The sequence below is a fragment of the Crinia signifera genome, chromosome 8 (genome assembly GCF_055691185.1).
Source record: "Crinia signifera chromosome 8, ASM5569118v1, whole genome shotgun sequence".
In the NCBI taxonomy this organism is placed as follows: Eukaryota; Metazoa; Chordata; class Amphibia; order Anura; family Myobatrachidae; genus Crinia; species Crinia signifera.
The window spans coordinates 73,786,473-73,808,632 of NC_139224.1; the positions used below are offsets into that span (position 1 = coordinate 73,786,473).

Here is a 22,160-nt window from a genome sequence, read left to right on the forward strand (position 1 = left end):
CAAACATACACAATAGCCATCACCTAAAGACTTACCACACTGTTTCGGTCCAATTCCAACTGCTTTTGGCAGCTAAACAGTGTTGAGCCTCTTTAGTAGTTTAATTTGAGACCACCTGCTAATATTATGTCCTGTAGGTCTTTTTACATTACCAACACATGATTTTTTTCAGTAAGCCAAAACAGTTAGGAAACTTTTTTATTACCTTACCTGGTTATAGAAGTAGAAGAGGGCAAAAAAGTGCCTATATCTCACCTACTGCCATACCACATTGGATACGCCCAATCTTGTCTGATCTTGGAAGCTAAGCAGTGTTGGGCCTGGTTAGTACTTGGGTGGGAGACCACATGGGAACACCATGTGCTGTTGGTTTTTTCTCATTACTGGCAAATTGTTTTTATTCACTAGCTATTTAAATTGGAAACTTTTTATTTTTATTGCCAATACAGACATTTGGGAGAGGTCAAACAGACACAATAACAATCACTTAAAAACTTACCACACTGTTTAGGCCCAATTCCAACTGCTTTTGGCATCTAAACATTGTTGAGCCTCTTTAGTAGTTTAATTTGAGACCACCTGCTTATATCATGTCTTGTAGGTCTTTTTACATTACCAACACATGATTTTTTTTTCAGTAAGCCAAAACAGTTAGGGAACTTTTTTATTAGCTTACCTGGTTATAGAAGTAGAAGAGGGCAAAAAAGTGCTTGAATCTCACCTACAGCCATAGCACATTGGATACGCCCAATCTCGTCCGATCTTGGAAGCTAAGCAGTGTTGGGCCTGGTTAGTACTTGGGTGGGAGACCACATTGGAACACCAAGTGCTGTAGGTTTTTTCCCATTACTGGCAAATTGTTTTTATTCTCTAGCTATTTAAATTGGAAACTTTTTTTTTATTGCCAGTACAGACATTTGGGAGAGGTGAAACAGACACAATAGCCATCACCTAAAAACTTACTACACTGTTTAGGCCCAATTCCAGCTGCTTTTGGCAGCTACACAGTGTTTAGCCTCTTTAGTAGTTTCATTTGAGACCACCTGCTAATATCATGTCGTGTAGGTCTTTTTACATTACCAACACATGATTTTTTTCTGTAAGCCAAAACAGTTAGGAAACTTTTTTATTAGCTTACCTGGTTATAGAAGTAGAAGAGGGCAAAAAAGCGCCTATATCCCACCTACAGCCATACCACATTGGATGCGCCCAATCTCGTCCGATCTTGGAAACTAAGCAGTGTTGGGCCTGGTTAGTACTTGGGTGGGAGACCACATGGGAACACCAGGTGCTGTAGGTTTTTTCCCATTACTGGCAAATTGTTTTTATTCTCTAGCTATTTAAATTGGAAACTTTTTCTTTTTATTGCCAATACAGACATTTGGGAGAGGTCAAACAGACACAATAGCCATCACTTAAAAACTTACCACACTGTTTAGGCCCAATTCCAACTGCTTTTGGCAGCTAAACATTGTTGAGCCTCTTTAGTAGTTTAATTTGAGACCACCTGCTTATATCATGTCTTGTAGGTCTTTTTACATTACCAACACATGATTTTTTTTCAGTAAGCCAAAACAGTTAGGGAACTTTTTTATTAGCTTACCTGGTTATAGAAGTAGAAGAGGGCAAAAAAGTGCTTGAATCTCACCTACAGCCATAGCACATTGGATACGCCCAATCTCGTCCGATCTTGGAAGCTAAGCAGTGTTGGGCCTGGTTAGTACTTGGGTGGGAGACCACATTGGAACACCAGGTGCTGTAGGTTTTTTCCCATTACTGGCAAATTGTTTTTATTCTCTAGCTATTTAAATTGGAAACTTTTTTTTTATTGCCAGTACAGACATTTGGGAGAGGTGAAACAGACACAATAGCCATCACCAAAAAACTTACTACACTGTTTAGGCCCAATTCCAGCTGCTTTTGGCAGCTAAACAGTGTTTAGCCTCTTTAGTAGTTTCATTTGAGACCACCTGCTAATATCATGTCGTGTAGGTCTTTTTACATTACCAACACATGATTTTTTTCTGTAAGCCAAAACATTTAGGAAACTTTTTTATTAGCTTACCTGGTTATAGAAGTAGAAGAGGGCAAAAAAGCGCCTATATCCTACCTACAGCCATACCACATTGGATACGCCCAATCTCGTCTGATCTTGGAAGCTAAGCAGTGTTGGGCTTGGTTAGTACTTGGGTGGGAGACCACATGGGAACACCATGTGCTGTTGGTTTTTTCTCATTACTGGCAAATTGTTTTTATTCACTAGCTATTTAAATTGGAAACTTTTTATTTTTATTGCCAATACAGACATTTGGGAGAGGTCAAACAGACACAATAACAATCACTTAAAAACTTACCACACTGTTTCGGCCCAATTCCAACTGCTTTTGGCAGCTAAACAGTGTTGAGCCTCTTTAGTAGTTTAATTTGAGACCACCTGCTAATATTATGTCCTGTAGGTCTTTTTACATTACCAACACATGATTTTTTTCAGTAAGCCAATATAGTTAGGACATTTTTTTTATTAGCTTACCTGGTTATAGAAGTAGAAGAGGGCAAAAAAGTGCCTGTATCTCACCTACAGCCATACCACATTGGATATGCCAAATCTCATCTGATCTTGGAAGCTAAGCAGTGTTGGGCCTGGTTAGTACTTGGGTGGGAGACCACATGGGAACTCCAGGTGCTGTAGGTTTTTTCCCATTACTGGCAAATTGTTTTTATTCTCTAGCTATTTAAATTGGAAACTTTTTATTTTTATTGCCAATACAGACATTTGGGAGAGGTCAAACAGACACAATAGCCATCTCCTAAAGACTTACCACACTGTTTAGGCCCAATTCCAACTGCTTTTGGCAGCTAAACAGTGTTGAGCCTCTTTAGTAGTTTAATTTGAGACCACCTGCTAATATTATGACCTGTAGGTCTTTTTACATTACCAATACATGATTTTTTTCAGTAAGCCAATATAGTTAGGAACCTTTTTTATTAGCTTACCTGGTTATAGAAGTAGAAGAGGGCAAAAAAGTGCCTGTATCTCACATACAGCCATACCACATTGGATACGCCCAATCTCGTCTGATCTTGGAAGCTAAGCAGTGTTGGGCCTGGTTAGTACTTGGGTGGGAGACCACATGGGAACACCAGGTGCTGTAGGTTTTTTCCCATTACTGGCAAATTGTTTTTATTCTCTAGCTATTTAAATTGGAAACTTTTTCTTTTTATTGCCAATACAGACATTTGGGAGAGGTCAAACAGACACAATAGCCATCACCTAAAGACTTACCACACTGTTTCGGCCCAATTCCAACTGCTTTTGGCAGCAAAACAGTGTTCAGCCTCTTTAGTAGTTTAATTTGAGACCACCTGCTAATATTATGTCCTGTAGGTCTTTTTACATTACCAACACATGATTTTTTTCAGTAAGCCAAAACAGTTGGGAAACTTTTTTATTACCTTACCTGGTTATAGAAGTAGAAGAGGGCAAAAAAGTGCCTGTATCTCACCTACAGCCATACCACATTGGATACGCCCAATCTTGTCTGATCTTGGAAGCTATGCAGTGTTGGGCCTGGTTAGTGCTTGGGTGGGAGACCACATGGGAACACCATGTGCTGTTGGTTTTTTCTCATTACTGGCAAATAGTTTTTATTCACTAGCTATTTAAATTGGAAACTTTTTATTTTTATTGCCAATACAGACATTTGGGAGAGGTCAAACAGACACAATAACAATCACTTAAAAACTTACCACACTGTTTCGGCCCAATTCCAACTGCTTTTGGCAGCTAAACAGTGTTGAGCCTCTTTAGTAGTTTAATTTGAGACCACCTGCTAATATTATGTCCTGTAGGTCTTTTTACATTACCAACACATGATTTTTTTCAGTAAGCCAATATAGTTAGGACATTTTTTTTATTAGCTTACCTGGTTATAGAAGTAGAAGAGGGCAAAAAAGTGCCTGTATCTCACCTACAGCCATACCACATTGGATATGCCAAATCTTGTCTGATCTTGGAAGCTAAGCAGTGTTGGGCCTGGTTAGTACTTGGGTGGGAGACCACATGGGAACACCAGGTGCTGTAGGCTTTTTCCCATTACTGGCAAATTGTTTTTATTCTCTAGCTATTTAAATTGGAAACTTTTTATTTTTATTGCCAATACAGACATTTGGGAGAGGTCAAACAGACACAATAGCCATCTCCTAAAGATTTACCACACTGTTTAGGCCCAATTCCAACTGCTTTTTGCAGCTAAACAGTGTTGAGCCTCTTTAGTAGTTTCATTTGAGACCACCTGCTAATATTATGACCTGTAGGTCTTTTTACATTACCAATACATGATTTTTTTCAGTAAGCCAATATAGTTAGGAACCTTTTTTATTAGCTTACCTGGTTATAGAAGTAGAAGAGGGCAAAAAAGTGCCTGTATCTCACTTACAGCCATACCACATTGGATACGCCCAATCTCGTCTGATCTTGGAAGCTAAGCAGTGTTGGGCCTGGTTAGTACTTGGGTGGGAGACCACATGGGAACACCAGGTGCTGTAGGTTTTTTCCCATTACTGGCAAATTGTTTTTATTCTCTAGCTATTTAAATTGGAAACTTTTTCTTTTTATTACCAATATAGACATTTGGGAGAGGTCAAACAGACACAATAACCATCACCTAAAGACTTACCACACTATTTCGGAACAATTCCAACTGCTTTTGGCAGCTAAACAGTGTTGAGCCTCTTTAGTAGTTTAATTTGAGACCACCTGCTAATATTATGTCCTGTAGGTCTTTTTACATTACCAACACATGATTTTTTTCAGTAAGCCAATATAGTTAGGAACCTTTTTTATTAGCTTACCTGGTTATAGAAGTAGAAGAGGGCAAACAAGTGCCTGTATCTCACCTACAGCCATACCACATTGGATACGCCCAATCTTGGAAGCTAAGCAGTGTTGGGCCTGGTTAGACTTGGGTGGGCGACCACATGCCACATGGGAACACCAGGTGCTGTAGATTTTTTCCCATTACTGGCTAATTGTTTTTATTCTCTAGCTATTTAAAGTGGAAACTTTTTCTTTTTATTGCCAATACAGACATTTGGTAGAGGTCAAACAGACACAATAGCCATCACCTAAAGACTTACCACACTGTTTCGGCCCAATTCCAACTGCTTTTGGCAGCTAAACAGTGTTGAGCCTCTTTAGTAGTTTAATTTGAGACCACCTGCTAATATTATGTCCTGTAGGTCTTTTTACATTACCAACACATGATTTTTTTCAGTAAGCCAATATATTTTGGAACCTTTTTTATTAGCTTACCTGGTTATAGAAGTAGAAGAGGGCAAAAAAGTGCCTGTGTCTCACCTACAGCCATACCACATTGGATACGCCCAATCTCGTCTGATCTTGGAAGCTAAGCAGTGTTGGGGCTGGTTAGTACTTGGGTGGGAGACCACGTGGGAACACCAGGTGCTGTAGGTTTTTTCCCATTACTGGCAAATTGTTTTTATTCTCTAGCTATTTAAATTGGAAACTTTTTATTTTTATTGCCAATACAGACATTTGGGAGAGGTCAAACAGACACAATAGCCATCACCTAAAGACTTACCACACTGTTTAGGCCCAATTCCAACTGCTTTTGGCAGCTAAACAGTGTTGAGCCTCTTTAGTAGTTTAATTTGAGACCACCTGCTTATATCATGTAGTGTAGGTCTTTTTACATTACCAACACATGATTTTTTTCAGTAAGCCAAAACAGTTAGGAAACTTTTTTATTAGCTTACCTGGTTATAGAAGTAGAAGAGGGCAAAAAAGTGCCTGTATCTCACCTACTGCCATACCACATTGGATACGCCCAATCTCGTCCGATCTTGGAAGCTAAGCAGTGTTGGGCCTGGTTAGTACTTGGGTGGGAGACCACATGGGAACACCAGGTGCTGTAGGTTTTTTCCCATTACTGGCAAATTGTTTTTATTCTCTAGCTATTTAAATTGGAAACTTTTTTTTTATTGCCAGTCCAGACATTTGGGAGAGGTCAAACAGACACAATAACCATCACCTAAAGACTTACCACACTGTTTCGGCCCAATTCCAACTGCTTTTGGCAGCTAAACATTGTTGAGCCTCTTTAGTAGTTTAATTTGAGACCACCTGCTTATATCATGTCTTGTAGGTCTTTTTACATTACCAACACATGATTTTTTTCAGTAAGCCAATACAGTTAGGAAACTTTTTTATTAGCTTACCTGGTTTTAGAAGTAGAAGAGGGCAAATAACTGCCTGTATCTCACCTACAGCCATACTACTTTGGATACGCCTGATCTTGGAAGCTAAGCAGTGTTGGGCCTGGTTAGTACTTGGGTGGGAGACCACATTGGAACACCAGGAGCTGTAGGTTTTTTCCCATTACTGGCAAATTGTTTTTATTCTCTAGCTATTTAAATTGGAAACTTTTTTTTTATTGCCAGTACAGACATTTGGGAGAGGTGAAACAGACACAATAGCCATCACCTAAAAACTTACCACACTGTTTAGGCCCAATTCCAACTGCTTTTGGCAGCTAAACATTGTTGAGCCTCTTTAGTAGTTTAATTTGAGACCACCTGCTTATATCATGTCTTGTAGGTCTTTTTACATTACCAACACATGATTTTTTTTCAGTAAGCCAAAACAGTTAGGGAACTTTTTTATTAGCTTACCTGGTTATAGAAGTAGAAGAGGGCAAAAAAGTGCTTGAGTCTCACCTACAGCCATAGCATATTGGATACGCCCAATCTCGTCCGATCTTGGAAGCTAAGCAGTGTTGGGCCTGGTTAGTACTTGGGTGGGAGACCACATTGGAACACCAGGTGCTGTAGGTTTTTTCCCATTACTGGCAAATTGTTTTTATTCTCTAGCTATTTAAATTGGAAACTTTTTTTTTATTGCCAGTACAGACATTTGGGAGAGGTGAAACAGACACAATAGCCATCACCTAAAAACTTACTACACTGTTTAGGCCCAATTCCAGCTGCTTTTGGCAGCTAAACAGTGTTTAGCCTCTTTAGTAGTTTCATTTGAGACCACCTGCTAATATCATGTCGTGTAGGTCTTTTTACATTACCAACACATGATTTTTTTCTGTAAGCCAAAACAGTTAGGAAACTTTTTTATTAGCTTACCTGGTTATAGAAGTAGAAGAGGGCAAAAAAGCACCTATATCCCACCTACAGCCATACCACATTGGATGCGCCCAATCTCGTCCGATCTTGGAAACTAAGCAGTGTTGGGCCTGGTTAGTGCTTGGGTGGGAGACCACATGGGAACACCAGGTGCTGTAGGTTTTTTCCCATTACTGGCAAATTGTTTTTATTCTCTAGCTATTTAAATTGGAAACTTTTTCTTTTTATTGCCAATACAGACATTTGGGAGAGGTCAAACAGACACAATAGCCATCACCTAAAGACTTACCACACTGTTTCGGCCCAATTCCAACTGCTTTTGGCAGCTAAACAGTGTTGAGCCTCTTTAGTAGTTTAATTTGAGACCACCTGCTAATATCCTGTAGGTCTTTTTACATTACCAACACATGATTTTTTTCAGTAAGCCAAAACAGTTAGGAAACTTTTTTATTACCTTACCTGGTTATAGAAGTAGAAGAGGGCAAAAAAGTGCCTGTATCTCACCTACAGCCATACCACATTGGATACGCCCAATCTCGTCTTATCTTGGAAGCTAAGCAGTGTTGGGCCTGGTTAGTACTTGGTTGGGAGACCACATGGGAACACCATGTGCTGTTGGTTTTTTCTCATTACTGGCAAATTGTTTTTATTCACTAGCTATTTAAATTGGAAACTTTTTATTTTTATTGCCAATACAGACATTTGGGAGAGGTCAAACAGACACAATAACAATCACTTAAAAACTTACCACACTGTTTCGGCCCAATTCCAACTGCTTTTGGCAGCTAAACAGTGTTGAGCCTCTTTAGTAGTTTAATTTGAGACCACCTGCTAATATTATGTCCTGTAGGTCTTTTTACATTACCAACACATGATTTTTTTCAGTAAGCCAATATAGTTAGGACATTTTTTTTATTAGCTTACCTGGTTATAGAAGTAGAAGAGGGCAAAAAAGTGCCTGTATCTCACCTACAGCCATACCACATTGGATATGCCAAATCCCATCTGATCTTGGAAGCTAAGCAGTGTTGGGCCTGGTTAGTACTTGGGTGGGAGACCACATGGGAACACCAGGTGCTGTAGGTTTTTTCCCATTACTGGCAAATTGTTTTTATTCTCTAGCTATTTAAATTGGAAACTTTTTATTTTTATTGCCAATACAGACATTTGGGAGAGGTCAAACAGACACAATAGCCATCTCCTAAAGACTTACCACACTGTTTAGGCCCAATTCCAACTGCTTTTGGCAGCTAAACAGTGTTGAGCCTCTTTAGTAGTTTAATTTGAGACCACCTGCTAATATTATGACCTGTAGGTCTTTTTACATTACCAATACATGATTTTTTTCAGTAAGCCAATATAGTTAGGAACCTTTTTTATTAGCTTACCTGGTTATAGAAGTAGAAGAGGGCAAAAAAGTGCCTGTATCTCACATACAGCCATACCACATTGGATACGCCCAATCTCGTCTGATCTTGGAAGCTAAGCAGTGTTGGGCCTGGTTAGTACTTGGGATGGAGACCACATGGGAACACCAGGTGCTGTAGGTTTTTTCCCATTACTGGCAAATTGTTTTTATTCTCTAGCTATTTAAATTGGAAACTTTTTCTTTTTATTGCCAATACAGACATTTGGGAGAGGTCAAACAGACACAATAACCATCACCTAAAGACTTACCACACTATTTCGGAACAATTCCAACTGCTTTTGGCAGCTAAACAATGTTGAGCCTCTTTAGTAGTTTAATTTGAGACCACCTGCTAATATTATGTCCTGTAGGTCTTTTTACATTACCAACACATGATTTTTTTCAGTAAGCCAATATAGTTAGGAACCTTTTTTATTAGCTTACCTGGTTATAGAAGTAGAAGAGGGCAAACAAGTGCCTGTATCTCACCTACAGCCATACCACATTGGATACGCCCAATCTTGGAAGCTAAGCAGTGTTGGGCCTGGTTAGTACTTGGGTGGGCGACCACATGCCACATGGGAACACCAGGTGCTGTAGATTTTTTCCCATTACTGGCTAATTGTTTTTATTCTCTAGCTATTTAAAGTGGAAACTTTTTCTTTTTATTGCCAATACAGACATTTGGTAGAGGTCAAACAGACACAATAGCCATCACCTAAAGACTTACCACACTGTTTCGGCCCAATTCCAACTGCTTTTGGCAGCTAAACAGTGTTGAGCCTCTTTAGTAGTTTAATTTGAGACCACCTACTAATATTATGTCCTGTAGGTCTTTTTACATTACCAACACATGATTTTTTTCAGTAAGCCAATATAGTTAGGAACCTTTTTTATTAGCTTACCTGGTTATAGAAGTAGAAGAGGGCAAAAAAGTGCCTGTGTCTCACCTACAGCCATACCACATTGGATACGCCCAATCTCGTCTGATCTTGGAAGCTAAGCAGTGTTGGGGCTGGTTAGTACTTGGGTGGGAGACCACGTGGGAACACCAGGTGCTGTAGGTTTTTTCCCATTACTGGCAAATTGTTTTTATTCTCTAGCTATTTAAATTGGAAACTTTTTATTTTTATTGCCAATACAGACATTTGGGAGAGGTCAAACAGACACAATAGCCATCACCTAAAGACTTACCACACTGTTTAGGCCCAATTCCAACTGCTTTTGGCAGCTAAACAGTGTTAAGCCTCTTTAGTAGTTTAATTTGAGACCACCTGCTAATATCATGTCCTGTAGGTCTTTTTACATTACCAACACATGATTTTTTTCAGTAAGCCAAAACAGTTAGGGAACTTTTTTATTAGCTTACCTGGTTATAGAAGAAGAAGAGGGCAAAAAAGTGCTTGATTCTCACCTACAGCCATAGCACATTGGATATGCCCAATCTCATCCGATCTTGGAAGCTAAGCAGTGTTGGGCCTGGTTAGTACTTGGGTGGGAGACCACATGGGAACACCAGGTGCTGTAGGTTTTTTCCCATTACTGGCAAATTGTTTTTATTCTCTAGCTATTTAAATTGGAAACTTTTTCTTTTTATTGCCAATACAGACATTTGGGAGAGGTCAAACAGACACAATAGCCATCACCTAAAGACTTACCACACTGTTTCGGCCCAATTCCAACTGCTTTTGGCAGCTAAACAGTGTTGAGCCTCTTTAGTAGTTTAATTTGAGACCACCTGCTAATATTATGTCCTGTAGGTCTTTTTACATTACCAACACATGATTTTTTTCAGTAAGCCAATATAGTTAGGAAATTTTTTTTATTAGCTTACCTGGTTATAGAAGTAGAAGAGGGCAAAAAAGTGCCTGTATCTCACCTACAGCCATACCACATTGGATATGCTAAATCTCATCTGATCTTGGAAGCTAAGCAGTGTTGGGCCTGGTTAGTTCTTGGGTGGGAGACCACATGGGAACACCAGGTGCTTTAGGTTTTTAATCATTACTGGCAAATTGTTTTTATTCTCTAGCTATTTAAATTGGAAACTTTTTATTTTTATTGCCAATACAGACATTTGGGAGAGGTCAAACAGACACAATAGCCATCACCTAAAAACTTACCACACTGTTTAGGCCCGATTCCAACTGCTTTTGGCAGCTAAACATTGTTGAGCCTCTTTAGTAGATTAATTTGAGACCACCTGCTTATATCATGTCTTGTAGGTCTTTTTACATTACCAACACATGATTTTTTTTCAGTAAGCCAAAACAGTTAGGAAACTTTTTTATTAGCTTACCTGGTTATAGAAGTAGAAGAGGGCAAAAAAGTGCTTGAATCTCACCTACAGCCATAGCACATTGGATACGCCCAATCTCGTCCGATCTTGGAAGCTAAGCAGTGTTGGGCCTGGTTAGTTCTTGGGTGGGAGACCACATGGGAACACCAGGTGCTGTAGGTTTTTTCCCATTACTGGCAAATTGTTTTTATTCTCTAGCTATTTAAATTGGAAACTTTTTATTTTTATTGCCAATACAGACATTTGGGAGAGGTCAAACAGACACAATAGCAATCACCTAAAAACTTACCACACTGTTTAGGCCCAATTCCAACTGCTTTTGGCAGCTAAACATTGTTGAGCCTTTTTAGTAGTTTAATTTAAGACCACCTGCTTATATCATGTCTTGTAGGTCTTTTTACATTACCAACACATGATTTTTTTTCAGTAAGCCAAAACAGTTAGGAAACTTTTTTATTAGCTTACCTGGTTATAGAAGTAGAAGAGGGCAAAAAAGTGCTTGAATCTCACCTACAGCCATAGCACATTGGATACGCCCAATCTCGTCCGATCTTGGAAGCTAAGCAGTGTTGGGCCTGGTTAGTTCTTGGGTGGGAGACCACATGGGAACACCAGGTGCTGTAGGTTTTTTCCCATAACTGGCAAATTGTTTTTATTCTCTAGCTATTTAAATTGGAAACTTTTTCTTTTTATTGCCAATACAGACATTTGGGAGAGGTCAAACAGACACTATTTCCATCACCTAAAGACTTACCACACTGTTTCTGCCCAATTCCAACTGCTTTTGGCAGCTAAACAGTGTTGAGCCTCTTTAGTAGTTTAATTTGAGACCACCTGCTAATATTATGTCCTGTAGGTCTTTTTACATTACCAACACATGATTTTTTTCAGTAAGCCAATATAGTTAGGAACCTTTTTTATTAGCTTAACTGGTTATAGAAGTAGAAGAGGGCAAAAAAAGTGCCTGAATCTCACCTCCAGCCATAGCACATTGGATACGCCCAATCTCATCCGATCTTGGAAGCTAAGCAGTGTTGGGCCTGGTTAGTACTTGGGTGGGAGACCACATGGGAACACCAGGTGCTGTAGGTTTTTTCCCATTACTGGCAAATTAGTTTTATTCTCTAGCTATTTAAATTCGAAACTTTTTCTTTTTATTGCCAATACAGACATTTGGGAGAGGTCAAACAGACACAATAGCCATCACCTAAAGACTTACCACACTGTTTCGGCCCAATTCCAACTGCTTTTGGCAGCTAAACAGTGTTGAGCCTCTTTAGTAGTTTAATTTGAGACCACCTGCTAATATTATGTCCTGTAGGTCTTTTTACATTACCAACACATGATTTTTTTCAGTAAGCCAATATAGTTAGGAACCTTTTTTATTAGCTTACCTGGTTATAGAAGTAGAAGAGGGCAAAAAAGTGCCTGTATCTCACCTACAGCCATACGACATTAGATACGCTCAATCTCGTCCAATCTTGGAAGCTAAGCAGTGTTGGGCCTGGTTAGTACTTGGGTGGGAGACCACATGCCACATGGGAACACCAGGTGCTGTTGGTTTTTTTCCCATTACTGGCAAATTGTTTTTATTCTCTAGCTATTTAAATTGGAAACTTTTTCTTTTTATTGCCAATACAGACATTTGGGAGAGGTCAAACAGACACAATAGCCATCACCTAAAGACTTACCACACTGTTTTGTCTCAAATCCAACTGCTTTTGGCAGCGAAACAGTGTTGAGCCTCTTTAGTAGTTTAATTTGAGACCACCTGCTAATATTATGTCCTGTAGGTCTTTTTACATTACCAACACATGATTTTTTTCAGTAAGCCAATATAGTTAGGAACCTTTTTTATTAGCTTACCTGGTTATATAAGTAGAAGAGGGCAAAAAAGTGCCTGTATCTCACCTACAGCCATACCACATTGGATACGCCCAATCTCGTCTGATCTTGGAAGCTAAGTAGTGTTGGGCCTGGTTAGTACTTGGGTAGGAGACCACGTGGGAACACCAGGTGCTGTAGGTTTTTTCCCATTACTGACAAATTGTTTTTATTCTCTAGCTATTTAAATTGGAAACCTTTTCTTTTTATTGCCAGCACAGACATTTGGAAGAGGTCAAACAGACACAATAGCCATCACCTAAAGACTTACCACACTGTTTAGTCCCAATTCCAACTGCTTTTGGCAGCTAAACAGTGTTGAGCCTCTTTAGTAGTTTAATTTGAGACCACCTGCTTATATCATGTCTTGTAGGTCTTTTTACATTACCAACACATGATTTTTTTTCAGTAAGCCAAAACAGTTAGGAAACTTTTTTATTAGCTTACCTTGTTATAGAAGTAGAAGAGGGCAAAAAAGTGCCTGTATTTCTCATACAGCCATACCACATTGGATACGCCCAATCTCTTCTGATCTTGGAAGCTAAGCAGTGTTGGGCCTGGTTAGTACTTGAGTGGGAGACCACATGGGAACACCAGGTGCTGTAGGTTTTTTCCCATTACTGGCAAATTGTTTTTATTCTCTAGCTATTTAAATTGGAAACTTTTTCTTTTTATTACCAATACAGACATTTGGAAGAGGTCAAACATACACAATAACCATCACCTAAAGACTTACCACACTGTTTCGGCCCAATTCCAACTGCTTTTGGCAGCTAAACAGTGTTGAGCCTCTTTAGTAGTTTAATTTGAGACCACCTGCTAATATCATGTCCTGTAGGTCTTTTTACATTACCAACACATGATTTTTTTCAGTAAGCCAATACAGTTAGTAAACTTTTTTATTAGCTTACCTGGTTTTAGAAGTAGAAGAGGGCAAATAACTGCCTGTATTTCACCTACAGCCATACCACTTTGGATACGCCTGATCTTGGAAGCTAAGCAGTGTTGGGCCTGATTAGTACTTGGGTGGGAGACCACATTGGAACACCAGGTGCTGTAGGTTTTTTCCCATTACTGGCAAATTGTTTTTATTCTCTAGCTATTTAAATTGGAATCTTTTTTTTTATTGCCAGTACAGACATTTGGGAGAGGTGAAACAGACACAATAGCCATCACCTAAAAACTTACCACACTGTTTAGGCCCAATTCCAACTGCTTTTGGCAGCTAAACAGAGTTGAGCCTCTTTAGTAGTTTCATTTGAGACCACCTGCTAATATCATGTCCTGTAGGTCTTTTTACATTACCAACACATGATTTTTTTCTGTATGCCAAAACAGTTAGGAAACTTTTTTATTAGCTTACCTGGTTATAGAAGTAGAAGAGGGCAAAAAAGCGCCTATATCCCACCTACAGCCATACCACATTGGATGCGCCCAATCTCGTCCGATCTTGGAAGCTAAGCAGTGTTGGGCCTGGTTAGTACTTGGGTGGGAGACCACATGGGAACACCAGGTGCTGTAGGTTTTTTCCCATTACTGGCAAATTGTTTTTATTCTCTAGCTATTTAAATTGGAAACTTTTTATTTTTATTGCCAATACAGACATTTGGGAGAGGTCAAACAGACACAATAGCCATCACCTAAAAACTTACCACACTGTTTAGGCCCGATTCCAACTGCTTTTGGCAGCTAAACATTGTTGAGCCTCTTTAGTAGTTTAATTTGAGACCACCTGCTTATATCATGTCCTGTAGGTCTTTTTACATTACCAACACATGATTTTTTTCTGTAAGCCAAAACAGTTAGGAAACTTTTTTATTAGCTTACCTGGTTATAGAAGTAGAAGAGGGCAAAAAAGTGCCTGCATCTCACCTACAGCCATACCACATTGGATACGCCCAATCTCGTCCGATCTTGGAAGCTAAGCAGTGTTGGGCCTGGTTAGTACTTGGGTGGGAGACCACATGGGAACACCAGGTGCTGTAGGTTTTTTCCCATTACTGGCAAATTGTTTTTATTCTCTAGCTATTTAAATTGGAAACTTTTTCTTTTTATTGCCAATACAGACATTTGGGAGAGGTCAAACAAACACAATAGCCATCACCTAAAGACTTACCACACTGTTTCGGCCCAATTCCAACTGCTTTTGGCAGCTAAACATTGTTGAGCCTCTTTAGTAGTTTAATTTGAGACCACCTGCTAATATTATGTCCTGTAGGTCTTTTTACATTACCAACATATGATTTTTTTCAGTAAGCCAAAACAGTTAGGAATTTTTTTTGATTACCTTACCTGGTTATAGAAGTAGAAGAGGGCAAAAAAGTGCCTATGTCTCACCTACAGCCATACCACATTGGATACGCCCAATCTCGTCTGATCTTGGAAGCTAAGCAGTGTTGGGCCTGGTTAGTACTTGGGTGGGAGACTACATGGGAACACCAGGTGTTGTAGCTTTTTTCCCATTACTGGCAAATTGTTTTTATTCTCTAGCTTTTTAAATTGGAAACTTTTTCTTTTTATTGCCAATACAGACTTTTGGGAGAGGTCAAACAGACACAATAGCCATCACCTAATGACTTACCACACTGTTTAGGCCCAATTCCAACTGCTTTTGGCAGCTAAACAGTGTTAAGCCTCTTTAGTAGTTTAATTTGAGACCACCTGCTAATATCATGTCCTGTAGGTCTTTTTACATTACCAACACATGATTTTTTTCAGTAAGCCAATACAGTTAGGAAACTTTTTTATTAGCTTACCTGGTTTTAGAAGTAGAAGAGGGCAAAGAACTGCCTGTATTTCACCTACAGCCATACCACTTTGGATACGCCTGATCTTGGAAGCTAAGCAGTGTTGGGCCCGGTTAGTACTTGGGTGGGAGACCACATTGGAACACCAGGTGCTGTAGGTTTTTTTCCCATTACTGGCAAATTGTTTTTATTCTCTAGCTATTTAAATTGGAAACTTTTTTTTATTGCCAGTACAGACATTTGGGAGAGGTGAAACAGACACAATAGCCATCACCTAAAAACTTACCACACTGGTAAGCCCAATTCCAACTGCTTTTGGCAGCTAAACAGTGTTGACCCTCTTTAGTAGTTTCATTTGAGACCACCTGCTAATATCATGTCCTGTAGGTCTTTTTACATTACCAACACATGATTTTTTTCTGTAAGCCAAAACAGTTAGGAAACTTTTTTATTAGCTTACCTGGTTATAGAAGTAGAAGAGGGCAAAAAAGCGCCTATATCCCACCTACAGCCATACCACATTGGATGCGCCCAATCTCGTCCTATCTTGGAAGCTAAGCAGTGTTGGGCCTGGTTAGTACTTGGGTGGGAGACCAAATGGGAACACCAGGTATGGTAGGTTTTTTCCCATTACTGGCAAATTGTTTTTATTCTCTAGCTATTTAAATTGGAAACTTTTTATTTTTATTGCCAATACAGACATTTGGGAGAGGTCAAACAGACACAATAGCCATCACCTAAAGACTTACCACACTGTTTCGGCCCAATTCCAACTGCGTTTGGCAGCTAAACAGTGTTGAGCCTCTTTAGTAGTTTAATTTGAGACCACCTGCTAATATTATGTCCTGTAGGTCTTTTTACATTACCAACACATGATTTTTTTCAGTAAGCCAATATAGTTAGGAACCTTTTTTATTAGCTTACCTGGTTATAGAAGTAGAAGAGGTCAAAAAAGTGCCTGAATCTCACCTCCAGCCATAGCACATTGGATACGCCCAATCTCGTCCGATCTTGGAAGCTAAGCAGTGTTGGGCCTGGTTAGTACATAGGTGGGAGACCACATGGGAACACCAGGTGCTGTAGGTTTTTTCCCATTACTGGCAAATTGTTTTTATTCTCTAGCTATTTAAATTGGAAACTTTTTATTTTTATTGCCAATACAGACATTTGGGAGAGGTCAAACAGACACAATAGCAATCACCTAAAGACTTACCACACTGTTTCGGCCCAATTCAAACTGCTTTTGGCAGCTAAACAGTGTTGAGCCTCTTTAGTAGTTTAATTTGAGACCACCTGCTAATATTATGTCCTGTAGGTCTTTTTACATTACGAACATATGATTTTTTTCAGTAAGCCATAACAGTTAGGAAACTTTTTTATTACCTTACCTGGTTATAGAAGTAGAAGAGGGCAAAAAAGTGCCGGTATCTCATCTACAGCCATTCCACATTGGATACGCCCAATCTCGTCTGATCTTGGAAGCTAAGCAGTGTTGGTCCTGGTTAGTACTTGGGTGGGAGACCACATGGGAACACCATGTGCTGTAGGTTTTTTCTCATTACTGGCAATTTTTTTTTATTCACTAGCTATTTAAATTGGAAACTTTTTCTTTTTATTGCCAATACAGACATTTGGGAGAGGTCAAACAGACACAATAGCAATCACCTAAAAACTTACCACACTGTTTAGGCCCAATTCCAACTGCTTTTGGCAGCTAAACATTGTTGAGCCTCTTTAGTAGTTTAATTTGAGACCACCTGCTTATATCATGTCTTGTAGGTCTTTTTACATTACCAACACATGATTTTTTTTCAGTAAGCCAAAACAGTTAGGGAACTTTTTTATTAGCTTACCTGGTTATAGAAGTAGAAGAGGGCAAAAAAGTGCCTGAATCTCACCTACAGCCATAGCACATTCGATACGCCCAATCTCGTCCGATCTTGGAAGCTAAGCAGTGTTGGGCCTGGTTAGTACTTGGGTGGGAGACCACATGGGAACACCAGGTGCTGTAGGTTTTTTCCCATTACTGGCAAATTGTTTTTACTCTCTAGCTATTTAAATTGGAAACTTTTTTTTTTTTATTGCCAATACAGACATTTGGGAGAGGTCAAACAGACACAATAGCCATCACCTAAAGACTTACCACACTGTTTCGGCCCAATTCCAACTGCTTTTGGCAGCTAAACAGTGTTGAGCCTCTTTAGTAGTTTAATTTGAGACCACCTGCTAATATTATGTCCTTTAGGTCTTTTTACATTACCAACATATGATTTTTTTCAGTAAGCCAAAACAATTAGGAAACTTTTTTATTACCTTACCTGGTTATAGAAGTAGAAGAGGGCAAAAAAGTGCCAGTGTCTCACCTACAGCCATACCACATTGGACACGCCCAATCTCGTCTGATCTTGGAAGCTAAGCAGTGTTGGGCCTGGTTAGTACTTGGGTGGGAGACCACATGGGAACACCATGTGCTGTAGGTTTTTTCTCATTACTGGCAAATTGTTTTTATTCACTAGCTATTTAAATTGGAAACTTTTTATTTTTATTGCCAATACAGACATTTGGGAGAGGTCAAACAGACACAATAGCAATCACCTAAAAACTTACAACACTGTTTAGGCCCAATTCCAACTGCTTTTGGCAGCTAAACATTGTTGAGCCTCTTTAGTAGTTTAATTTGAGACCACCTGCTTAAATCATGTCTTGTAGGTCTTTTTAAATTACCAACACATGATTTTTTTTCAGTAAGCCAAAACAGTTAGGAAACTTTTTTATTAGCTTACCTGGTTATAGAAGTAGAAGAGGGCAAAAAAGTGCCTGAATTTCACCTACAGCCATAGCACATTGGATACGCCCAATCTCTTCTGATCTTGGAAGCTAAGCAGTGTTGGGCCTGGTTAGTACTTGGGTGGGAGACCACATGGGAACCCCAGGTGCTGTAGGTTTTTTCCCATTACTGGCAAATTGTTTTTATTCTCTAGCTATTTAAATTGGAAACTTTTTATTTTTATTGCCAATACAGACATTTGGGAGAGGTCAAACAGACACAATAGCCATCACCTAAAAACTTACCACACTGTTTAGGCCCAATTCCAACTGCTTTTGGCAGCTTAACATTGTTGAGCCTCTTTAGTAGTTTAATTTGAGACCACCTGCTTATATCATGTCCTGTAGGTCTTTTTACATTACCAACACATGATTTTGTTTTCAGTAAGCCAAAACAGTTAGGAAACTTTTTTATTAGCTTACCTGGTTATAGAAGTAGAAGAGTGCAAAAAAGTGCCTATATCTCATCTACAGCCATACCACATTGGATACGCCCAATCTCGTCCGCTCTTCAAAGCTAAGCAGTGTTGGGCCTGGTTAGTACTTGGGTGGGAGACCACATGGGAACACCAGATACTGTAGGTTTTTTCCCATTACTGGCAAATTGTTTTTATTCTCTAGCTATTTAAATTGGAAACTTTTTATTTTTATTGCCAATACAGACATTTGGGAGAGGTCAAACAGACACAATAGCCATCACCTAAAAACTTACCACACTGTTTAGGCCCAATTCCAACTGCTTTTGGCAGCTAAACATTGTTGAGCCTCTTTAGTAGTTTAATTTGAGACCACCTGCTTATATCATGTCCTGTAGGTCTTTTTACATTACCAACACATGATTTTTTTCTGTAAGCCAAAACAGTTAGGAAACTTTTTTATTAGCTTACCTGGTTATAGAAGTAGAAGAGGGCAAAAAAGTGCCTGTATCTCACTTACAGCCATACCACATTGGACACGCCCAATCTCATCCAATCTTGGAAGCTAAGCAGTGTTGGGCCTGGTTAGTACTTGGGTGGGAGACCACATGGGAACCCCAGGTGCTGTAGGTTTTTTCCCATTACTGGCAAATTGTTTTTATTCTCTAGCTATTTAAATTGGAAACTTTTTATTTTTATTGCCAATACAGACATTTGGGAGAGGTCAAACAGACACAATAGCCATCACCTAAAAACTTACCACACTGTTTAGGCCCAATTCCAACTGCTTTTGGCAGCTTAACATTGTTGAGCCTCTTTAGTAGTTTAATTTGAGACCACCTGCTTATATCATGTCCTGTAGGTCTTTTTACATTACCAACACATGATTTTGTTTTCAGTAAGCCAAAACAGTTAGGAAACTTTTTTATTAGCTTACCTGGTTATAGAAGTAGAAGAGTGCAAAAAAGTGCCTATATCTCATCTACAGCCATACCACATTGGATACGCCCAATCTCGTCCGCTCTTCAAAGCTAAGCAGTGTTGGGCCTGGTTAGTACTTGGGTGGGAGACCACATGGGAACACCAGGTGCTGTAGGTTTTTTCCCATTACTGGCAAATTGTTTTTATTCTCTAGCTATTTAAATTGGAAACTTTTTCTTTTTATTGCCAATACAGACATTTGGGAGAGGTAAAACAGACACAATAGCCATCACCTAAAGACTTACCACACTGTTTCGGCCCAATTCCAACTGCTTTTGGCAGCTAAACAGTATTGAGCCTCTTTAGTAGTTTAATTTGAGACCACCTGCTAATATTATGTCCTGTAGGTCTTTTTACATTACCAACATATGATTTTTTTCAGTAAGCCAAAACAGTTAGGAAACTTTTTTATTACCTTACCTGGTTATAGAAGTAGAAGAGGGCAAAAAAGTGCCTGTGTCTCACCTACAGCCATACCACATTGGATACGCCCAATCTCGTCTGATCTTGGAAGCTAAGCAGTGTTGGGCCTGGTTAGTACTTGGGTGGGAGACCACATGGGAACACCATGTGCTGTAGGTATTTTCTCATTACTGGCAAATTGTTTTTATTCACTAGCTATTTAAATTGGAAACTTTTTATTTTTATTGCCAATACAGACATTTGGGAGAGGTCAAACAGACACAATAGCAATCACCTAAAAACTTACCACACTGTTTAGGCCCAATTCCAACTGCTTTTGGCAGCTAAACATTGTTGAGCCTCTTTAGTAGTTTAATTTGAGACCACCTGCTTATATCATGTCCTGTAGGTCTTTTTACATTACCAACACATAATTTTTTTTTTTCAGTAAGCCAAAACAGTTAGGAAACTTTTTTATTAGCTTACCTGGTTATAGAAGTAGAAGAGGGCAAAACGGTGCCTGAATCTCACCTACAGCCATAGCACATTGGATACGCCCAATCTCGTCCGATCTTGGAAGCTAAGCAGTGTTGGGCCTGGTTAGTACTTGGGTGGGAGAGCACATGGGAACACCAGGTGCTGTAGGTTTTTTCCCATTACTGGCAAATTGTTTTTATTCTATAGCTATTTAAATTGGAAACTTTTTCTTTTTATTGCCAATACAGACATTTGGGAGAGGTAAAACAGACACAATAGCCATCACCTAAAGACTTACCACACTGTTTCGGCCCAATTCCAACTGCTTTTGGCAGCTAAACAGTATTGAGCCTCTTTAGTAGTTTAATTTGAGACCACCTGCTAATATTATGTCCTGTAGGTCTTTTTACATTACCAACATAAGATTTTTTTCAGTAAGCCAAAACAGTTAGGAAACTTTTTTATTACCTTACCTGGTTATAGAAGTAGAAGAGGGCAAAAAAGTGCCTGTGTCTCACCTACAGCCATACCACATTGGATACGCCCAATCTCGTCTGATCTTGGAAGCTAAGCAGTGTTGGGCCTGGTTAGTATTTGGGTGGGAGACCACATGGGAACACCAGGTGCTGTAGGTTTTTTCTCATTACTGGCAAATTGTTTTTATTCACTAGCTATTTAAATTGGAAACTTTTTATTTTTATTGCCAATACAGACATTTGGGAGAGGTCAAACAGACACAATAGCAATCACCTAAAAACTTACCACACTGTTTAGGCCCAATTCCAACTGCTTTTGGCAGCTAAACATTGTTGAGCCTCTTTAGTAGTTTAATTTGAGACCACCTGCTTATATTATGTCCTGTAGGTCTTTTTACATTACCAACACATGATTTTTTTTTTTTTTTCAGTAAGCCAAAACAGTTAGGAAACTTTTTTATTAGCTTACCTGGTTATAGAAGTAGAAGAGGGCAAAAAAGTGCCTGAATCTCACCTACAGCCATAACACATTGGATACGCCCAATCTCGTCCGATCTTGGAAGCTAAGCAGTGTTGGGCCTGGTTAGTACTTGGGTGGGAGACCACATGGGAACACCAGGTGCTGTATGTTTTTTCCCATTACTGGCAAATTGTTTTTATTCTATAGCTATTTAAATTGGAAACTTTTTCTTTTTATTGCCAATACAGACATTTGGGAGAGGTCAAACAGACACAATAGCCATCACCTAAAGACTTACCACACTGTGGGGGGCGTTGCCTGGCACGCGAGCGGACCAGACGTGCCTTTCGTGTGCTCCCTCCGCCAGGCTCTTTCAACAGCCCAAGAGCTACCTTTTAGAGGACTCCATCCCTCCACATCAACCCCACCGACTGCCCCATCGCCTCCGGCTGCGACAGGTCCCCGCCGCGGAGCCGGGAAGCGCTTCTAAGCGCTTTTGCGGGTTGCGGCCTGGTCCGGTGGCCGGAGCCGGGGGCTCGATTTTGGAGCCGCGGTGACCGAGCGGCCCTCAACCTCCCGCATCGCAGGACGGAGCGGCGATCCCCAGCTGGGACGGTCCCCGCACAGCACCA

The 22,160-nt window shown here is 39.7% G+C and overlaps 34 non-coding genes and 12 pseudogenes across 34 annotated transcripts; all 46 read left to right on the forward strand.

The window, feature by feature from the left end:
* The first annotated feature begins 253 nt into the window (after nucleotides 1–253).
* Nucleotides 254–372, forward strand: LOC146028011 (5S ribosomal RNA; annotated as a pseudogene).
* A 347-nt stretch (nucleotides 373–719) lies between these two features.
* On the forward strand, nucleotides 720–838 carry LOC146035153 (5S ribosomal RNA). The gene has a single exon (XR_014460556.1). It is a non-coding gene; the product is annotated as a 5S ribosomal RNA (ribosomal RNA).
* Nucleotides 839–1,181: 343 nt separating this feature from the next.
* Nucleotides 1,182–1,300, forward strand: LOC146031358 (5S ribosomal RNA). Its single transcript, XR_014456825.1, has one exon. It is a non-coding gene; the product is annotated as a 5S ribosomal RNA (ribosomal RNA).
* Nucleotides 1,301–1,646: 346 nt separating this feature from the next.
* Nucleotides 1,647–1,765, forward strand: LOC146033540 (5S ribosomal RNA). The gene has a single exon (XR_014458948.1). It is a non-coding gene; the product is annotated as a 5S ribosomal RNA (ribosomal RNA).
* A 343-nt stretch (nucleotides 1,766–2,108) lies between these two features.
* LOC146033300 (5S ribosomal RNA) lies at nucleotides 2,109–2,227 on the forward strand. The gene has a single exon (XR_014458709.1). It is a non-coding gene; the product is annotated as a 5S ribosomal RNA (ribosomal RNA).
* A 346-nt stretch (nucleotides 2,228–2,573) lies between these two features.
* Nucleotides 2,574–2,692, forward strand: LOC146032711 (5S ribosomal RNA). The gene has a single exon (XR_014458133.1). It is a non-coding gene; the product is annotated as a 5S ribosomal RNA (ribosomal RNA).
* Nucleotides 2,693–3,037: 345 nt separating this feature from the next.
* On the forward strand, nucleotides 3,038–3,156 carry LOC146031588 (5S ribosomal RNA). Its single transcript, XR_014457051.1, has one exon. It is a non-coding gene; the product is annotated as a 5S ribosomal RNA (ribosomal RNA).
* Nucleotides 3,157–3,501: 345 nt separating this feature from the next.
* LOC146029061 (5S ribosomal RNA) lies at nucleotides 3,502–3,620 on the forward strand (annotated as a pseudogene).
* Nucleotides 3,621–3,966: 346 nt separating this feature from the next.
* LOC146027538 (5S ribosomal RNA) lies at nucleotides 3,967–4,085 on the forward strand. The gene has a single exon (XR_014454936.1). It is a non-coding gene; the product is annotated as a 5S ribosomal RNA (ribosomal RNA).
* Nucleotides 4,086–4,430: 345 nt separating this feature from the next.
* LOC146030864 (5S ribosomal RNA) lies at nucleotides 4,431–4,549 on the forward strand. The gene has a single exon (XR_014456346.1). It is a non-coding gene; the product is annotated as a 5S ribosomal RNA (ribosomal RNA).
* An 805-nt stretch (nucleotides 4,550–5,354) lies between these two features.
* LOC146033233 (5S ribosomal RNA) lies at nucleotides 5,355–5,473 on the forward strand. Its single transcript, XR_014458642.1, has one exon. It is a non-coding gene; the product is annotated as a 5S ribosomal RNA (ribosomal RNA).
* Nucleotides 5,474–5,818: 345 nt separating this feature from the next.
* LOC146031068 (5S ribosomal RNA) lies at nucleotides 5,819–5,937 on the forward strand. Its single transcript, XR_014456545.1, has one exon. It is a non-coding gene; the product is annotated as a 5S ribosomal RNA (ribosomal RNA).
* Nucleotides 5,938–6,280: 343 nt separating this feature from the next.
* Nucleotides 6,281–6,389, forward strand: LOC146029645 (5S ribosomal RNA; annotated as a pseudogene).
* Nucleotides 6,390–6,733: 344 nt separating this feature from the next.
* Nucleotides 6,734–6,852, forward strand: LOC146034461 (5S ribosomal RNA). Its single transcript, XR_014459868.1, has one exon. It is a non-coding gene; the product is annotated as a 5S ribosomal RNA (ribosomal RNA).
* A 343-nt stretch (nucleotides 6,853–7,195) lies between these two features.
* Nucleotides 7,196–7,314, forward strand: LOC146033553 (5S ribosomal RNA). Its single transcript, XR_014458961.1, has one exon. It is a non-coding gene; the product is annotated as a 5S ribosomal RNA (ribosomal RNA).
* A 340-nt stretch (nucleotides 7,315–7,654) lies between these two features.
* Nucleotides 7,655–7,773, forward strand: LOC146028265 (5S ribosomal RNA; annotated as a pseudogene).
* Nucleotides 7,774–8,119: 346 nt separating this feature from the next.
* On the forward strand, nucleotides 8,120–8,238 carry LOC146031569 (5S ribosomal RNA). The gene has a single exon (XR_014457033.1). It is a non-coding gene; the product is annotated as a 5S ribosomal RNA (ribosomal RNA).
* Nucleotides 8,239–8,583: 345 nt separating this feature from the next.
* Nucleotides 8,584–8,702, forward strand: LOC146027477 (5S ribosomal RNA). The gene has a single exon (XR_014454877.1). It is a non-coding gene; the product is annotated as a 5S ribosomal RNA (ribosomal RNA).
* Nucleotides 8,703–9,047: 345 nt separating this feature from the next.
* Nucleotides 9,048–9,163, forward strand: LOC146029672 (5S ribosomal RNA; annotated as a pseudogene).
* A 345-nt stretch (nucleotides 9,164–9,508) lies between these two features.
* Nucleotides 9,509–9,627, forward strand: LOC146033234 (5S ribosomal RNA). Its single transcript, XR_014458643.1, has one exon. It is a non-coding gene; the product is annotated as a 5S ribosomal RNA (ribosomal RNA).
* Nucleotides 9,628–9,972: 345 nt separating this feature from the next.
* Nucleotides 9,973–10,091, forward strand: LOC146032604 (5S ribosomal RNA). The gene has a single exon (XR_014458031.1). It is a non-coding gene; the product is annotated as a 5S ribosomal RNA (ribosomal RNA).
* A 346-nt stretch (nucleotides 10,092–10,437) lies between these two features.
* LOC146028457 (5S ribosomal RNA) lies at nucleotides 10,438–10,556 on the forward strand (annotated as a pseudogene).
* A 346-nt stretch (nucleotides 10,557–10,902) lies between these two features.
* On the forward strand, nucleotides 10,903–11,021 carry LOC146034145 (5S ribosomal RNA). Its single transcript, XR_014459552.1, has one exon. It is a non-coding gene; the product is annotated as a 5S ribosomal RNA (ribosomal RNA).
* A 346-nt stretch (nucleotides 11,022–11,367) lies between these two features.
* LOC146034146 (5S ribosomal RNA) lies at nucleotides 11,368–11,486 on the forward strand. The gene has a single exon (XR_014459553.1). It is a non-coding gene; the product is annotated as a 5S ribosomal RNA (ribosomal RNA).
* Nucleotides 11,487–11,832: 346 nt separating this feature from the next.
* LOC146033946 (5S ribosomal RNA) lies at nucleotides 11,833–11,951 on the forward strand. The gene has a single exon (XR_014459355.1). It is a non-coding gene; the product is annotated as a 5S ribosomal RNA (ribosomal RNA).
* Nucleotides 11,952–12,296: 345 nt separating this feature from the next.
* LOC146029618 (5S ribosomal RNA) lies at nucleotides 12,297–12,422 on the forward strand (annotated as a pseudogene).
* A 346-nt stretch (nucleotides 12,423–12,768) lies between these two features.
* On the forward strand, nucleotides 12,769–12,887 carry LOC146033231 (5S ribosomal RNA). Its single transcript, XR_014458640.1, has one exon. It is a non-coding gene; the product is annotated as a 5S ribosomal RNA (ribosomal RNA).
* A 346-nt stretch (nucleotides 12,888–13,233) lies between these two features.
* LOC146034150 (5S ribosomal RNA) lies at nucleotides 13,234–13,352 on the forward strand. The gene has a single exon (XR_014459556.1). It is a non-coding gene; the product is annotated as a 5S ribosomal RNA (ribosomal RNA).
* Nucleotides 13,353–13,697: 345 nt separating this feature from the next.
* Nucleotides 13,698–13,806, forward strand: LOC146029395 (5S ribosomal RNA; annotated as a pseudogene).
* Nucleotides 13,807–14,149: 343 nt separating this feature from the next.
* LOC146030422 (5S ribosomal RNA) lies at nucleotides 14,150–14,268 on the forward strand. The gene has a single exon (XR_014455917.1). It is a non-coding gene; the product is annotated as a 5S ribosomal RNA (ribosomal RNA).
* A 345-nt stretch (nucleotides 14,269–14,613) lies between these two features.
* Nucleotides 14,614–14,732, forward strand: LOC146031550 (5S ribosomal RNA). The gene has a single exon (XR_014457014.1). It is a non-coding gene; the product is annotated as a 5S ribosomal RNA (ribosomal RNA).
* Nucleotides 14,733–15,078: 346 nt separating this feature from the next.
* Nucleotides 15,079–15,197, forward strand: LOC146034394 (5S ribosomal RNA). Its single transcript, XR_014459800.1, has one exon. It is a non-coding gene; the product is annotated as a 5S ribosomal RNA (ribosomal RNA).
* Nucleotides 15,198–15,542: 345 nt separating this feature from the next.
* On the forward strand, nucleotides 15,543–15,651 carry LOC146029382 (5S ribosomal RNA; annotated as a pseudogene).
* Nucleotides 15,652–15,993: 342 nt separating this feature from the next.
* Nucleotides 15,994–16,112, forward strand: LOC146028439 (5S ribosomal RNA; annotated as a pseudogene).
* Nucleotides 16,113–16,457: 345 nt separating this feature from the next.
* LOC146027912 (5S ribosomal RNA) lies at nucleotides 16,458–16,576 on the forward strand (annotated as a pseudogene).
* A 345-nt stretch (nucleotides 16,577–16,921) lies between these two features.
* LOC146027549 (5S ribosomal RNA) lies at nucleotides 16,922–17,040 on the forward strand. Its single transcript, XR_014454946.1, has one exon. It is a non-coding gene; the product is annotated as a 5S ribosomal RNA (ribosomal RNA).
* Nucleotides 17,041–17,386: 346 nt separating this feature from the next.
* On the forward strand, nucleotides 17,387–17,505 carry LOC146033970 (5S ribosomal RNA). The gene has a single exon (XR_014459378.1). It is a non-coding gene; the product is annotated as a 5S ribosomal RNA (ribosomal RNA).
* Nucleotides 17,506–17,851: 346 nt separating this feature from the next.
* LOC146032435 (5S ribosomal RNA) lies at nucleotides 17,852–17,970 on the forward strand. The gene has a single exon (XR_014457870.1). It is a non-coding gene; the product is annotated as a 5S ribosomal RNA (ribosomal RNA).
* A 346-nt stretch (nucleotides 17,971–18,316) lies between these two features.
* Nucleotides 18,317–18,435, forward strand: LOC146033639 (5S ribosomal RNA). Its single transcript, XR_014459048.1, has one exon. It is a non-coding gene; the product is annotated as a 5S ribosomal RNA (ribosomal RNA).
* Nucleotides 18,436–18,782: 347 nt separating this feature from the next.
* On the forward strand, nucleotides 18,783–18,901 carry LOC146028943 (5S ribosomal RNA; annotated as a pseudogene).
* A 345-nt stretch (nucleotides 18,902–19,246) lies between these two features.
* On the forward strand, nucleotides 19,247–19,365 carry LOC146032940 (5S ribosomal RNA). Its single transcript, XR_014458351.1, has one exon. It is a non-coding gene; the product is annotated as a 5S ribosomal RNA (ribosomal RNA).
* A 347-nt stretch (nucleotides 19,366–19,712) lies between these two features.
* Nucleotides 19,713–19,831, forward strand: LOC146027586 (5S ribosomal RNA). The gene has a single exon (XR_014454981.1). It is a non-coding gene; the product is annotated as a 5S ribosomal RNA (ribosomal RNA).
* Nucleotides 19,832–20,176: 345 nt separating this feature from the next.
* LOC146032785 (5S ribosomal RNA) lies at nucleotides 20,177–20,295 on the forward strand. The gene has a single exon (XR_014458203.1). It is a non-coding gene; the product is annotated as a 5S ribosomal RNA (ribosomal RNA).
* Nucleotides 20,296–20,644: 349 nt separating this feature from the next.
* Nucleotides 20,645–20,763, forward strand: LOC146034685 (5S ribosomal RNA). The gene has a single exon (XR_014460090.1). It is a non-coding gene; the product is annotated as a 5S ribosomal RNA (ribosomal RNA).
* Nucleotides 20,764–21,108: 345 nt separating this feature from the next.
* LOC146031511 (5S ribosomal RNA) lies at nucleotides 21,109–21,227 on the forward strand. Its single transcript, XR_014456977.1, has one exon. It is a non-coding gene; the product is annotated as a 5S ribosomal RNA (ribosomal RNA).
* A 353-nt stretch (nucleotides 21,228–21,580) lies between these two features.
* On the forward strand, nucleotides 21,581–21,699 carry LOC146033756 (5S ribosomal RNA). Its single transcript, XR_014459165.1, has one exon. It is a non-coding gene; the product is annotated as a 5S ribosomal RNA (ribosomal RNA).
* The last annotated feature ends 461 nt before the right edge of the window (nucleotides 21,700–22,160 follow it).